The sequence below is a fragment of the Mustela nivalis genome, assembly GCF_964662115.1.
Source record: "Mustela nivalis genome assembly, chromosome: 5".
Lineage (NCBI taxonomy): Eukaryota > Metazoa > Chordata > Mammalia > Carnivora > Mustelidae > Mustela > Mustela nivalis.
Genome location: NC_139024.1, coordinates 52,577,733 through 52,591,398, shown reverse-complemented (window position 1 = coordinate 52,591,398; position 13,666 = coordinate 52,577,733). Strand labels below are relative to the sequence as shown.

Here is a 13,666-nt window from a genome sequence, read left to right as displayed (position 1 = left end):
TGAAATAACTTGCTATTAGAAGAAAAAAATGAGTCAAATGAAGCAATGTATAGTCCAGGAAAAAAAGTTTTTACGGTTATCTATTTTGACAATCAAAGATAATAAAAACTGAAAAGGGTCCTACATTATTCTACTAGCTCATCTTTCCAAGTAATTTCCTCTCTCCTTTTTACCAGGAGAAATATATTTATGCATAAAAAGTCAGATAAAAAATTCTAACTGCATGATATGTAAAGATTTAAACAGCTATATAAAGCCTAAATAATTAAAATAACAAGTGAGGGGTGCGAGGGGGGGTGCTCAAGTCAGTTGGGCCTCTGCCTTTGGCTCAGCTCATGATCCAGGGGTCCTGGGATTGAGCCCTACACTGGGCTATCTGCTCCCAAAGAGCCTGCTTCTCCCTCTCCCTCTGTTCCCCCTGCTTGTGTTCTGTCAATAATAATAAATAAATAAACTCTTTAAAAAATAAATGAATAAACATAAATTTAAAGAAATACCAAGTTGATACAGAGATCAGTAAATCAGTTATTGCTGTTAAGTCTTCCAATCTTTAATACTTTTCAGTCACCTCAGCTTTCATGGTATATTTTCAAATAAAAAAAAAAAAAACTACTAGGGCGCCTGGGTGACTCAGTGGGTTAAGCCGCTGCCTTTGGCTCAGGTCATGATCTCAGGGTCCTGGGATCGAGTCCCGCATCGGGCTCTCTGCTCACCGGGGAGCCTGCTTCCTCCTCTCTCTCTGCCTGCCTTTCTGCCTACTTGTGATCTCTCTCTCTGTCAAATAAATAAATAAAATCTTAAAAAAAAACTACTAATAGGTATCTCAAGAGCTACCATTTTCTTAAAAACCTGATGTAAAATAAAGAATTTGTCTTGTCTTTGTCCTGGTTTCCTAGCAAGGAGCTTCTAAAACCCTTAGATTTCTCCAATGACAAGGGGTATTTGTTTTTGATAAGCCCCATGACTCACACAGTAGAGTTTCTGCTAGAGACAGCCCAGGATGGGGGCTAGTCACCAGAAAGACTATGTATGATTAGGGACTTTGGCTCAGCCCAATCTCTGGGGAGAGGGGAAAGCCTGGAAATTTAGTCCAATTACATAGGCCAATGTTTAATCAATCATGCCTGTGTCATGAAATGTAAAAAAATTAAAAACAAAACAAAACAAAAAAAAAACCACGACTCTGGAAACAGAAGCACAGGGGTGCTTCCTGGTTGGTTAACCCACTGATATACCAGAAGAGTGCTGTGCCCTGATTCTATAGGGAAAGGGCACAAAATTCTATATTCAGGTCTCTACCAGACCTCAATTTATGTGTTGTCTTCATTTAGCTAGTCATAATTTACATTGTTTACAATAAAATTGTAATCCTAAATATAGCACTTCCCTGAGTTAAGTTACTGAAACTGAGAAGGATCACAAGAATCCCAGATTTATAGCCAATTGGTCATAAGTACAGATGGCCTGGAGACCTCTAAACTTGCAACTGGTATCTGAAGGACAGTCTTGTGTATGTGGGGGTGGTCTTAGGAAGACGCTGGATTTGCAGCTAGTTGACCAGAAACGTCAGTAGCCTGGGGACCTAATTTGCAGCTGGCGTCCAAAGTAGTGGCAGTCTCTCGTTGGGAACCATGCCCTTACAACTGTGCAGTCTGATGCTATTTCAGGGTGGTTAGTGTCAGAACTGGAGCTGGCATCAGATGACCTGGCTGATGGCTAATATGAGTCTTTATAAGAATTTTTTTAAAATAGATACCATTATTGTATCAATATTTTATGGTCTTAAAAATCCTTTGTACTCTACCTATTTATCCCTCCCTCCCCTAACTACTGGCAACCTCTGATCTTTTTACAGTTTTGCCTTTTCCAGAATGTTGTACAGCTGGAGTCACACAGTCTATAGCCTTTTCAAATTGGCCTCTTTCACTTAATAATATGCATTTAAGGTTACTCCATGCCTTTTCATGGTGTGATAGCACACTTCTTTTTAGCACTGCACACATTATTCCATTTTCTGAATTTATCCATTTACCTACTAACGGACATCTTGGTTGCTTTCAAGTTTGGGCAATTACGAGTAAAACTACTATAAACATCCTCCTGCAGGTTTTGTGTGAACCTAAGTTTTCAGCCATCTGAATAAATTACAAGGAGTAGGAATGCTGGATTGTATGGTAAGAACAAGCTTAGTTACCTAAGAGGCTGCAAAACTATCTGTATTGTTTTGCATTCCCACCAGCTGTGAACGAGTTCCTATTGCTCCACATCCTCACCAGCATCTGCTGCTGTCAGATTTTTGGATTCTCACCATTCTAATAGGTGTACAGTGATATCTTGTTTTAATTTACAATTCCCTAATGATCTATGTTAGGCATCTTTCATGTACTACTTGCCATCTATATATTAGGGACCAAATGTATCCTCCCCAAATCAGCACTAATTGTCCATGTGATGTATGTGGAGGTGGGGCTGTTGGAAGGTAATTAGGTTTAGATGAGGTCATGAAAGTAGAGCCCCCATAATGCGATTAGTGTTCTTAAGAGTAGAGACCAGAGCTCTCTTTCTCTCTCCCTGTCCCGTGAGAACAAAGGTGAGAAGGCAGCATCTGCAAGTGAGGAAGAGGATCCTCACCAGGAACTGAACCTACCAATACCTTGATCTTAGACTACCGAGACTCTAAAACCATGAGAAATAAATGTCTATTATTTAAGTCATCTAGTCTGTGTTTTCCCTTCGGTTTTTGGTTTTGGGTTTTGTTTTGTAGTAGCCCAAGATAAAACAGTTTAGTACTAAAAAGTAGGGTGTTGCTGTAACAAATACCTACAAAGACAGAAATGGCTTTGGAACTATGTACGTGGTAGAGGCTGGAAGAGACTGGAGATGGATGCTAAAAATAGAGACATTAAGGGTAAGGGTAATAGCAGCAGCAAAGAGCGAGCCCTGGGGCAAGAATGCCTGGCCCAGTGGGTCCTGAAGGTAGAAGAGCTTCAGATCGAAGACGATTACATTTGAGCCTTAATATCTAAAAGTATTTACTCACTAGATTTTGAAGACTTGCTTAGAACCTGTCACCCCTTTTTTCCTCTAATTTTCTCCCCTTCCAAATGGGAATGTCTATGCTCTGTCAGTTCCTCCCACTGTATTTTAGAAGCACATAACTTATCTGGTTAAATAGGTTCACAGATGGAAAGACATTTTGTCTCAGGATGAACATACCTCAAGTGCCACCCATATCTGATTTAACTGATATTTAGATGAGACCTTAGAGTTGGTGCTGGATTGAGTTGAGACTTCGGGGTATACTGGGATGAAATTGAAGTATATTTTGCATGCAAGAAGGACATGAATTTGAGAAGAAGGGTAGAATGTATGGACTAAATGTGCCCTCCCCAAATTTGTATGTTGCAACCCTAACCCCCAATATGATAGCATTTGGAGGTGGGCCTTTGGGAGGTAATTAGGCTTAGATGAGGTCATAACGGTGGGGTCCCTATGACAGGACTGGTGTCCTTAATAAAAAGAGGAAGAGAGACCAGAGCTCTCTTTCTGCCATGGTAAGGACATAGGAAGAAGGTGACCTCCTGCAAGCTAAGATGAGGGTTCTCACAGGAAATCAATCTACCAGCACCTGATCTTGGACTTCTTTGCTTTAAAGACTGTAAGAAATGACTATCTGTTGTTTATAAGCCACCTAGTCTATGGTCTTTTGTTATAAGAGCCGAAACTAAGATATTGTATATTTTCTTGGGTGAGATATCTCTTAAGGTCTTTTGCCCAATTTTTAACTGGGTTTTTCATTTTCTTATTGCTGAGTATTAATAGTTCCTTGCATATTTTGGATAATAGTCCTTTAACAGTCCTTTAAAAAAATGTTTTTTCCTACTCAGTGGCTTGTTTTCTCACTCTTTCGATAAATAATAATTTTATGATAAAGTAATAAAGTACAAAGATTAGCCATTTAATTTTTATTTCTAAAACAACATTTTAAACTTTATATATGCTCAGTATTTTCTTACATTGAAAAAAAAAAGGCTAAAATCGGTCTATAGAAAATAGAGTCAGCAACTAACTGCAACATCTGATTGCTTTTTAAAAAAGATTTATTTAAGTCAGAGAGAAGGAGAGCACGAGCATGTGCAAGTGTGGGGAGGGAGAGAGGGAGAGGGAGACAAGCAGAGGCCCCACTGAGCACAGGCTGGACACACGGCTCATTACAGGACCCTGAGATCATGATCTGAGCCAAATTCAAGAGTCTGACACTTAACTCACTGAGCTACCAAGGCACCCCAACATCTGCTTCTCAAAAACTACAAAACTGTTTAATAAATCCTGGTTTTGTCAAATTACAATAATGAAATGTTCTCCACCAAAGCGTATTTGTTTATTAATAAAACTTTGTTTACAGAAAATTTTTATTCACCCCAAATATCTAGGAGAAGTTAGGCACATAACTAAAACAATCTAAAAACACAGGTCCCCTAAATGAAGAGAGGCAAAGCATATGTAATTTATACTATACCTGTTGAGCCACAACTTTCCACTCAGGGCCTATCCATACATAATATCCCACTTAAAACCCAACTTTTATGATTCTGAAGAGATGAAAGAGGAGACCACTTAGAAGGGAGAACTATATTTTAAAATCTATATTAAACTATAGTAATTTTTTTCAGTTTTTATTTTTTAAAAATTTCCACACATTTCTTTCTTTTGAGTCTTTCTTAAGACTAATTTAAGGATTTATGGGTGCCTGGGTGGCTCAGTGGGTTAAGCCTCTGCCTTCGGTTCAGGTCATGATCTCAGGGTCCTGGGATGGAGTCCCGCATCAGGCTCTCTGCTCGGCAGGGAGCCTGCTTCCCCCTCTCTCTCTGCCTGCCTCTCTGCCTACTTGTGATCTGCCTATCAAATAAATAAATAAATTTTTTTTAAAAAAGACTAATTTAAGAATTAAAAAAAAAAAAAGTGGCCAGCTGTGCCTATTACCCTATTGTATGCCTTTGAACAAACCCCTCTCAAATCACTCTCTTTCAAATTAGTTTCTAGGGCAAAGTAGGAAAGAAAGATCATTAATTGTGCAAGGACATATATTATTTATTTGAACAAAAATAATGAATTAATATGATGGAATGTAAAAATAATAAATTATACTACAGTATATTAAAACTGAACATTTTATTGGAACCGAGAATAAGGGGAGATAGCTATAACATTTTCATTACAATCTTTTGATATAATTTTCAAAATGTACAAAATATTGGTATGTCTTTTGATTTCAGGAAAATCTGAAAGGAATTTTTAAAAAATCATTATCATGAACATATTAAGCCTTACTACATTCAAGGCATAACATATGGTCCAAAATAAGATACAAAAGCAATCATACCTAAACTTCAACCTTGTTTACACATTCCTTTCTATTATACACATACTGTATTTCATCTGGTTCCCACCAAAATCCTATATTGTTATTTACACTGTACACAGAAACCTGCCCAAGCTCATACAAATAGCATTAGCTTGCACTAGGCTAAAACCAAGGATTTCTAACCCCAAACCCAAGTTTCTTCTACTGAACTGCTTTTTCCAAAGAATCATCAGTCTCCTCTGCCCTGTAGAAGAGTACTTTATCAAAGGTATCACATGAATACAAAGAAAACGACTACAATTGCTAAATGCCAAACTGAATGGTAAAGAGGACCAACCGTAAGTACAAGGTGAACCAATAATTTTTTACTGAGAAGAGGAGTCTCTGAACTGAGCCATTAAAGAAAAAAAAAAAAAAAAGGAAAAAGAAGAAAGATGTGTACAAGTGAAAGAGGGGACATTAGAGAAGCAAGAAGGTAGAGGGCACAGGTATATCTCAGGACAATGAACATAAACACTTCGGATTTATGGACAGTTTTTCAGTTTAAGGAAGGTAAACTGGAGCCATAAGAATACTCTGTGTTTTACTAATTACTGTTTATTAAAATACACTCAGTGCCAGACATAATAAGCACTTAATATACATCATCTCATTAAAAAGTACAATAGTCCTGCAAAGTTTGTTTTTGTTTTCCTTATTTTGACCTAGAAGACTCCTATTTAGGGAAGTTTAGTAATTTTCTCAAAATTACCCTGTTAGTAATTATGAGCAAGAATTTGAACCCAGCTTTGCTTTGCTCCAAAATCTATGTTCTTTTCACAGTAGTAGGAAAGAAGGTAGGTACTGACTGTGAGTGAGAGAAGTAACAGAGGTACAACAAATAAGGCAGCAGGGTATCCTAGAGGACCGATAATATAATTTAAAGTTTTTAAAACATTAATTTTTTTATTAACAGGTAATACATCACTGTAGAAAAATTCCTCTCAAAAATGCTCGTCAGATAAACAGAGTGAAAGGAAGAAATAAACAGCCATATTTAAATTATTCATAGCCTCTTAAAAGCAATTGAACTTTTTTTTAGATTCAGTCACTATTTTAATCTTTTTTGAAGATTATTTTTTAAAAAATCAAAAGCTTAATTCTAAACTTATAGCTACAGAACAAATGTAATCTGTTTTATCCAAATCAAACTCTATGGGTCATATGAAAGCTGCTGTATGTTTCTATAAATTAGGGAATCTGAGTGGGAACAATAAACAAGGATTTTACTCTTAAAAAAATAAGATTTTTTAAATTACTGGATAGAGAAAGCACAAATAGGGGTAGGCGCAAAAGGAGAGGGACAAGTGGATTCCCCAACTGAGCGAGAACCTAAAAACTACAAAGGGCTCATCCCAGGACCCTGAGATCATAACCTGAGCCAAAGTTAACAGCTCAATCAACTGAGCCATCCAAGCACCCCAAGGATTTTACTTCTAATTCAATCAGCTTCAATCTCATACTTGAGATGATAAATTTATGAGTTAGGTAATAATATAAATTATAGGACAGCAATAGCAAAACTAGCTCTTATTTCCCAACTGTCTTCTTCATGCCAGAACTGCTCTTAACCTTTTACAGAGAGGAAATCGAAATTCCAAGGTTAAGTAACTGCACCAAACCAAAAAGGTTGGTATGTGACTATGGTATGTGACTGGGGCTGCTGTAACTAACTGCCACAAACTGGGTGTCTTTCAACAAAATGTAACTTATTCTCTCATAATTCTGGAAGCTAGAAGTCTGAATTTTAGGTGTCAGCAGGGCTCTACTCCCTCTGGGACTCTGGGGAGACTCCTTCCTTGCCTCCTTGTAGCTTCTGGTAGTGGCTACCAATTCTTGGTGTTCTCTGGCTTGCAGCTGCATCACTCCACCTCTGCCTCTATTACTGCCTGCTTCTCCCTATGTGTCTGTCTTCACATCACCTTCCCTCTGCATCTGTTGTCTATCTCTTCTTATAAGGACACCAGTCATATTGGCTAGGAGCCCACCCTTTCTCTCTGCTCCTCCCTTGCTTGCGCTCTCAAATAAAATAAAATCTTTTAAATAAAGAATAAAATTGGTGTCAATTGTGAGTATTCTGATGTTTTAAACAGTACAAAGTCTTCATCTTTTTCAACTTAAAGACAGATTGAAAACGATTTTGTTGGGGTGGCTCAGTCTGTTAAGCGTCTGCCTTCAGCTCTGGTCATGATCCCAGGGCCCTGAGATCCAGCACCTCAACGGGCTCCCTGCTCAGCTGGTAGCCTGCTTCTCCCTCCCTCAGCCTGCATTTCTGCCTACGTGTGATATCTCCTCTCTGTGTCAAATAAGTAAAGTCTTTTAAAATTTTGTTGTGATTAGTAGGTATTGCTGAGGTCAAAGGCAGGCAGCTCCAAGATGGGCCACTTAGGCATTAACGTTATTTTGAGCTAAAAGTAATCAAAACCCAGCAGACTGAGGAAAAGCTCTTCACTTTCCCCTCAATTGCCTGCTTTTACCAGGAAGAAAGCTATTCAGAGAGATTCCTCTTTACCAAAGAAACTTATCTACATAACAACGCAACCTTTGCTTTCTAAATACCTCCTTTTGGGGCACCTGGGTGGCTCAGTGGGTTAAAGCCTCTGCCTTCAGCTCAGGTCATGATCCCAGGGTCCTGGCTCTCTGCTCAGCGGGGAGCCTGCTTCATCCTCTCTCTCTGCCTGCCTCTCTGCCTGCTTGTGATCTCTGTCTGTCAAATTAAAAAAAAAAAAAAAATTATAAATACCTCCTTTTACCTTCCTGCTAATGGTATTTTTCTCTTGTATCCTCAGACCCCTACTCCTCTCCTTAGCTCATATATAAGCGCAACGTTGCCTGACTGCCTGGGATTTCCAGGTCTGTGTGGGTTTTCTGTACATGGATTACCAAATTTGATTTTCTCCTGTTAATCTGTCTCATGTCAATTTGATTCTTAGTCCACCTAGAAGGATCTTAAAGGGTACCAGATATTCTTCCTCCCTGACAATATCATCCCAGGACTATCTTAATTTTTAGTATTTGAAATGTAATTTTATAATATAAATTTTCATACAAAGTTTTATATATGACATTTAACCCATTTCTACACACAAAAAAACAAACTCTAACATAAAATTCCTTAAAAGTCTTACTAAGGTTATCAAGTTATAAAAACTGCCTAGGATAGAAATGATGAAAAGGGCTTTGCTAATTATGATCCAAACTATATAACAGGGTAGGTCAAAGGAACAGATAAATCAATGAGTAAAGCAGAGCTTTCTATTTGGAGGAATACATGGTCATTTCTATACAAAATGTTGTTTTTGTATAGTCCAACAGATGTTCAAATATTAGTGGCTTTTACCTTTGTCTCCAGTGCTCCTTCCTGGCAATGCTGTCTTATACCACGTGGCATCCATTATACCGCCCTCTCTAAATTGTGACTGGTCTTATCTCCACCACCTAGTCCAATTTTTAATTCCTAGATGTATTCACTTGGTTGAGTTTCTTACCTCCTAATTGAACTCTTACCATCTCTATTTCAAATCTATGGTGATCTTTTCAAAATTAAGCTATATGTATGTGATTTTTTAATCCTTTTTGGTTGTGCTTCACTAAAAACTTGACTTTAAAAAAAATCAGTAATGATAGGTCATTGAATCCCTGATCTCACACCCAGTCAGTGGTTGTCTTTTGATACCTTAAACGGTACTAAAAGAGGACTTATTTCAACTACCTCCATTTTGACTTCAGTTTGTATTTTCTAACTGATTCTTTCCAGCTTATTGATTAACTCAAGCAAAAGATCCTACAGGCAAAGTATCCCCATGACTGGGGACCAAAATTACCCCCTCAGCATTAAAGACTACCCTGAGCCAGCAAAATGAGCATGGCTGACCCCCAAGACAATGACTCACCTGACCTTTACTGCCCACCTGTGTGTACCCAGTGAACTTTGTCCCACATTTTCCTTATATAAACCTAGAAGTATTTTCAACACTTTGGAGACAGCCTTTGGGAAACTAGTCCACTACCTTCCCGTGTTGGCCACACTGAAATAAATTCTCTTCTTGTTTCACTACTACTCCTCTTTCTGTCTTTGGATTTTGTCAGTGGCAACTGGCCTAATCTGATATATTTGGGACCCCCGGGAGCCAGGTGCTCTTGCACCTCTGTGTCCTGGCTACAGTATCACAGCATCCAAGTTCAAAATCTCAACATCAACTTTGGCATTGGCCTCCGAGTTCTGCTAATTCTTCCTTAGCAATATAATTAGTATCCCTGAATTTGACTCTCATTGCTTGCACTACAGATCAAACTTTGAGACCTCATTCTAATATTTTTAAAAGGAGGAGGAAAAGTACATTATATATTTTTAAAATAAGTTAAAAAAACTTTTTCAAAACTAAACATAATCATATATAATCTGAGACCTGAGAACTTAGAACAATAGCCAGCTTAGTATATTGATGAACAATGCTATTAGATGTTGTAATCTTATAATCATTCTTAAATAAGTTTCATTTAATTTTAGAAATTAAACTACAAATCCATGTATCTGATGGTTGGCCGATCTATGGCTTCCAATTTTTCAGAACTAATATGTATACAACAGCACTTCTTTTTTTCTTTTTAAAGATTTTATTTATTTATTTATTTATTTATTTGACAGGCAGAGATCACAAGTAGGCAGGGAGGCAGGCAGAGAGAGAGAGAGGTGGAAGCAGGCTCCCCGCTGAGCAGAGTCAGATGGGGGGGGGGCCTCAATTCCAGGACCCTAAGACCATGACCTAAGCCGAAGGCAGAGACTTTAACCCACTGAGACACCCAGGCGCTCCTACTTCTTTTTAAAATAAACCTCAAAAAGGGGCACCTGGGTGGCTCATTTGTTAAGTGTCTGCCTTCGGCTCAGGTCATGATCCCAGAATCCTAGGATCAAGCCCCATGTTGGGCTCCCTGCTCAGCAGGAAGCCTGTTTCTTCCTCTCCCACTCCCACTACACCTGCTTGTGCTCCCTCTCTTGCTGTGTCTCTGTCTGTCAAATAAATAAAATCTTTTTTAAAAATAAAATAAATAATAAACCTCAAAAAAAGCCTGTGTTTGTGTATAGGAGAAGGGGATGTATTTCATGCCATTTTTAAAATCATGTACCCCCCCTCCTTTGCTGCAACATTTGCCAATTAACCTGTTTGCTGAATTTTCAACATTCTCTAGATGACTGTTCAACTGGCAAATTTGTTTTACCTATAGACATGGGTGGCTATCATATTAATACAAGTTTCATCTTGTACTCTGTAACACTTTCCTTGGCTAATTTCAGTAACTCCTTGAGACAAACAATACCATTCAGATGATCAATAAACTCAGTAAACTGTTTTAAAATTTCTTGATTGTACTCATTCAATTTAGTTAATTTGTTCATTAAAACATCTTATCCCCTATTAAATGCCAAATATTGTGCTATAGGATAGGAATACATAATGGAAAAACACATTGTTCGTACTACAAAAGAATTTACAGGCTAGTGAAAGTAAAATCATGTTAATAATTACCAGATATAATTTGATAATGTTATAAAAAGCCATAAGCTAGTACTTATGGGACCAGAGAAGCACTTATATCAGGTGGGGAAAGGGAGGAATCAGGGAACATTTTCCATAGTGTTGACAGGAATGAAATTTGAAACAAATGGAAGAATAAGAAAAGGACGGACAATTTAGGTAGATCTGGCAGCATGCCACATTCCAGAAACTATAGTAGTTTTCTTTTTTTTATTTTTTATTTTTTTTTTAAGATTTTATTTATTTATTCGACAGAGAGAGATTACAAGTAGGCAGAGAGGCAGGCAGAGAGAGAGGAGGAAGCAGGCTCCCTGCTGAGCAGAGAGCCCGATGCGGGACTCAATCCCAGGACCCTGAGATCATGACCTGAGCCAAAGGCAGCGGCTTAACCCACTGAGCCACCCAGGCGCCCCACTATAGTAGTTTTCTATGGCTAGAGCAAACAGTAAGGGAGTGGTAGGAGGTAAGGCTAAAGAAGCAGAAAAGTAGCCTACCTTGAAGAAAAATACATTCCACGTTAAGGGGTTTGAACATAAGCCTGAATAGTAGAAGCCACAGGAAAAATTTTAAGTGAGAAATTTTAAGCAAGAAAATCACAGAACTTAGTGCCTAGAGATAGGATAATGATAATCAAGTTTAGTTTGAATTCCAGGATTTCTGATGTGAAAAGCCATGTGGATTGGGGCGCCTGGGTGGCTCAGTGGGTTAAAGCCTCTGCCTTGGGCTCAGGTCATGATCTCAGGATTCTGGGTTCTTTGCTCAGCAGGGAGCCTGCTTCCCTTCCTCTCTCTCTGCTTGCCTCTCTGCCTACTTGTAATCTCTGTCAAATAAATAAATAAAATCTTAAAAAAAAAAAGAAAAACAGCACATGTGGATGGTGACGGTACTCACTGTAGGACAGGTTCATCACTGCTTCTTCTATTATGAAATGCATCATGTAATTCCAAGGTCAGCTCTCAGTCCTCCCTTTATATGAACTCTAATAAGCAGGAACACTGGGCATAATTGTTCACAGGCTTTTTCCTAAAACTGGTTTCCAGGACACCAAGTTTACCTTGTTTTTCTCCCACCTCACTGGCTGCTCCTTTCTAATCTCCTTTGCTGTTCCTCCTCCTCTCCCCAGCCTCCACAAACACTGGAGTGACTGGGCTGTCTAGATGCTCTCACTTTTCTCTGACCTGTAACCACTCTCTTGACTTCATTCCACTTTATGTCTTTATAAATCATCTATGCTGATTAACCCTCAAAATTTACAACCCAAGTCTCTACCTTCCCCCAGACTCATATATTCAATTGCCTACTCATTATTTCCAATTTGAATGTCTAAAAGTCATCTCATTCTAACAAGTCACCCTCCAAAAGCCCCTAAAACTATACTAAAACACTTCTCCAGCCTTCCCCCATCTCAATAAACTATAACTCCATCCTTCCAATGTAGGTCAAAATATCTTATCTTTTATTCTACAATTTCTCTCACCCCCCAGCATATTTACTACCTGAGAAAATTCCATTAGCTCTATGTTCATAATATATTTTTTATTAAAAAAAAATCATTAATCCAACATTTGCCTATGTTTTAACAACTCAATATACAGTAACTAAACAAAAGAATAAATTTTATACATGATATCCATGTCATAACATATTCTAAATCTAAATGCTTTTTACTGCAACCATTCTACTGTGGCCCCCTAATCTCCTGCTTGGATTATGGCAGCAGACCTTTATCTGGTTTCCCTGCATAGGACCAAGGAAGGGCAAGCTGCTCCAAGATGGGCCAGTGGTAATAAGGGTCATTTAAGTTAAAAAGCCATCAAAATTCAGCAGATTCAGAAAAAGGTTTTACCTCCCCCTACAACTGCCTAAAAATAATTTAGAGGACCTGCTCCAGGAAGAGAGCTATCACCTAAGATAACTATATTATACAATGAACTACATAGGGTCAACAGGGAAGAACCTAGCGAGCCAGGCCTGTTTGATCAGTCTTCTATGTCCCATGGTTTCTGAGTGGCCCAGCAAACGTTTGTTTACCAAGCAATTACAGATCTTCCTGTGAACTACATTCCTTCCCTTTGAAGTAACAGACCCCTACCCTTCTCCTTAGTTCATTATGACATATAAACCTAATTTTGCCTGGTTTTGGAACTTCCATGTCTGTGTGGACTCCCCATATGTACACTATTAAATTTGATTTTCTCCTATTAATTCATCTCATGTCAATTTAATTCTTAGCCCAGCTAGCTAGACACTTTGAAGAAGACAGGGCATTCTTGCTTCCCCATTCTTGCTTCTACTTTTATCCTCCAGGTAATATTCTCCTTATCGTGGCCAGAGTGACTCTTTTTTTTTTTTTTAAAGATTTTATTTATTTATTTGACAGAAATCACAAGTAGATGCTGAGGCAGGCAGAGAGAGAGAGAGAGAGGGAAGCAGGCTCCCTGCCGAGCAGAGAGCCTGATGCAGGACTCGATCCCAGGACCCTGAGATCATGACCTGAGCTGAAGGCAGTGGCTTAACCCACTGAGCCACCCAGGCGCCCCAGAGTGACTCTTTTAACTCCAAATAAAATCATGTCACCTATGTGTGTGAACATTTTCGGTGGCTTCCAAAATCCTTACAGTGGCCCATGTGCTGTGCAGCCTGATACTTTACCACTCTAACCTCATTTCTTCTATTCTTCTCCACTTCTCACTCTATTCCAGCCACACCAGCCTCTGCTGTTCCT

The 13,666-nt window shown here is 38.6% G+C and overlaps 1 protein-coding gene across 1 annotated transcript in view; it reads right to left on the bottom strand.

The window, feature by feature from the left end:
- TMEM30A (transmembrane protein 30A) overlaps nt 1-13,666 on the bottom strand; it is a 37,774-nt gene that overhangs the window by 13,604 nt on the left and 10,504 nt on the right. The window lies entirely within an intron of this gene.